The following is a 3,420-nucleotide window of genomic DNA, read 5'->3' on the forward strand; positions in this document are numbered from 1 at the left end:
ACTAGTACCTCTTTATTTTTGTCAAGCTTGAGGAGGATAACATATGCTTGTTCTATAATTCGCCCTTCAGGCAAACCCATCACTATGTTTTAACGAGCCTAGCGATAGTGAAACTCGTTCTTGTCTGTTATGGACAAGTTTGTCGCTATTCGGTTTTAACGAGTTTAACGACAAAGATAACTCAGTCCTTTTCAATTTTAGAGAGTCTGAAAAGGGACGTAAAGGAAACTCCAAAAATCATTTTTCGTCACATAATCCCTTGAGTCCGAAAAAGTATAAAACAATACAAAAGGGATGAATTTTCGGTATTTTTAATGAGCCGAACAAAACAAGCGCTCGATCTTTTTGTGTAATAATCCCTCAGGTCCAAAAAGATTAAAATCTAAAGGAGGGATAGCACTTTCGGTCACTTTAACGAGCTGGAGAGGCCAATGGCTCGGCAATCTTTTCATATTTTACGAGTCAGTTGAAAAGAGCTTAAAGGAGACTCGTTTTTTAGGAATGAGTGATAGATTCATGTAGCAACTGATTCCAGGTAAGGTTTGGAATTTTCCAATCATGGCACTGCTACAAGGATGGCTAACAGGATCACTCTTCGTAGTTGTTCCTCAAAAGGGGTAAGCAATCAAATGGAGGTGAATGATCGGCCAATATAGAGTGGAGGTGATGATGAGAACACAACCAAGGCTTTAAAGGCTGAAGTAATACATTCACGACGGTTATTTACCGGAATTTGCTTCATTTTTTATTTTAAAATGAGCTTAAACTCTGGAGGAACATTTTCTCATTTCTTATGTTTATTTTTTAATGAGCTTGAATTTCGCGTTAAAACTTCTCTAGTCGTAGAATACGGATGTCTCATCTAAGATGCCATTTTTGTGGAGCTTGCACCTTATGAAGCTTTGCTCCGCATCCTTTCTTTACGCAAGTTAGGAAACGACTAGCCTTACGGGTTTAAAGGGTTAGAGGTCTTACAAATTTAAAAAATAAATAGCCGCTCTTCACTTGCACGCGGAAAGGTTTGCATGCCCCCAGGTATAGCGAAGTAGAGTTTCCAGGTTACCCCTCAATTTGTCAGACAAAACATTTGCTTTATCGGGAAAGGCCTACCTTTTCAGGTTACCCCTCAATTTGCAGACAAAACATTTTCTCTATCGGGAAAGGCTTACCTTAACAGAGGTATCTTATTCTGGTCTAATCCCATTTTCCGAAATGGACGGGTGTGTCAGACTAGTCATATATCTTCTGCGGAAACCTACCCTATACCTAAGGTTTTCCTGCCGAAGCAGACCAGGGTGCATGCCCCCTGGGTTTCAGTCACATCCTTTGAATCACTCGCGTTCATCAGGAGGGCGGACTGGGATTTGATGAGACATTCCTTGTGTGAAAAGACCATTCAGGGTTGGTATATGACTATTTGCTATGTGTGAACCGGGAAATGAAAGCTGGTCTACGAGCTTGACCACTCTTCCTTCGTGCAGAAAACACATTACTCTAAAGAGTGAGGAGACATTGGCTCCCATGCAATAAATATAGTCTCGTCCAAGGAGTAGATTATAATCCAGGGGTCCTTGGACCACCATTACGTTCATGTGAACAGTTTTCCCCCTCAATGTTATGGGAACATTGGGAAGGATCCCTAACGGTTGACTGGTTCCTTTGTCAAAGCCTGTTAGATTTCTCATCTCAGGAAAAAGCGATGGCGAACCAAGCGCTTTCCAAGCAATTGAGGAAAGGATACTCACAGAAGCCCCTTCATCTAGGATGGTACCGGCCATGACCATTCTATATATTTGAGTAATGATTCGAAATGGCACACTAGCCGATAAACGGGGTCTGCCTAGTAGATTCCAGTCAAAGTAAACAACCAGGTTGCTTGGAGGTGGGACCGAATAGACGGCCGAATACGACTCAGAAAAACTTCCTTCCTACAATAAAGGAATGGGTAGACTACCCCCATGTTCATCGGAGTCTGTGTTTATGAAAAGAATTTGGGTGGTGTCATCCTTGTTCTCTTCGGTGATGGTATCATCTAGAGATAGATCCTCTGAAGGCAAGACTAGGTCAACTGCCGCCTTGACCTTTTGACTTTTGTCTGGTGTGGATTCAGATGGTTTATCTTCAATGATAGATGCTTCGGTCGACCACAAGGGCGTGTCAGCTAGATTTTCAACTAGTGACGGACTCAACAAGAGTTTCTTATATCCAGGAGGAAGCCGTAACGGTGAAACCGGACAGTCGTCCAAAACTCTTTTAGCCTCGTCTAAGAAGGGACAACAATGGACGGCGTGATCGCCTTCACACAGTTTACAAGGAAATTTACATTTTCCTTTTTGTCCAGGGGCTTCACTTTCACTAGTTGATGGTGTACTTTCAACATGATCATCAGAGGTTGACGACACCGGGTTGTGCAAACGAGGAGACCAGTCCCTTAAGATCCGAGGGATGCAGGGACAATCTCGGTGATAGTGGTCTCCATTGCAAATGACACATGGCGATTTAGGCCTGGTCGGTGCAGTGTGTGGATTTTCACTAGATGATGTTTGGCTCCCCTTTTTCGCTTTTGGCTCCTTCTTCTTCTTTTCTTTCTTCTTCTTCTCCTTCTTCTTCTCAGTTACTTGATTTTTGGCTTTACCAGCTTCATCAAGCGAAGAGGAAGGAGGAGAGGAAGAATTAGATGAAGTAGAAGCTTGGGGGGTGGCTCTGGCATCATTTAGTTGCTGATTCGACTGTTCAGGAGTTACGGTATTCTGAACGACAGAAGTTGAGAAAAGCCATACGGGCAAACCAATCGTCAATCCAGGAAGTGACAATGTGGCCATGTGGGGTGCACCAACATCTCCCCAAGAGGAGAAGGGACTAGGATTTCCTCCAAGAGGAACCCCTTGGTTAGTGGACTCCATTTTCCTCAACTCAAGATCAACATAGGAAAGGTGATATTTATTCTGTTTAAAATAAATTTTAGACGCTTTGACACAACTTGTTTTTTCAATTTTTAAGAGTCGAGAAAAAACAAAAGATGACTCTAGTCACCTTCGATTTTTCATGAGCCTGAAGTGACAAGTGCTCAGATGGACCTTTTCTGTTAAGGAGTCTGAAAAGGAACGAAAGGGACTGCTCTGGAAATCTAGACAGAGGGATTATCAGACCAATCGCAAAACTGCAGAATACTTTTTACGGTACGGCAGTCAATCTTCCTGAATGTTGTGTTCAATGCATTGCGATCGATAGGGCGACAGACACAACTTCCTATGGATAAAGGATAAAGCCTATTATGGTCTCCCAATATATACTCGATGGTACGTGGGAGCACAAGTCCGTATTAGCACTTGTCGTCTCCAAGTGGAGGAATCACCCAACCAACAATGAAAGCAACAGTTACCACGTTTTACGATGCCGGAACACGTCTCTAGCCTAGAC

The sequence above is a fragment of the Pinus tabuliformis genome, chromosome 2_1 (assembly GCF_031772625.1).
Source record: "Pinus tabuliformis cultivar Carrire ecotype Pingquan chromosome 2_1, CPIR1, whole genome shotgun sequence".
In the NCBI taxonomy this organism is placed as follows: Eukaryota; Viridiplantae; Streptophyta; class Pinopsida; order Pinales; family Pinaceae; genus Pinus; species Pinus tabuliformis.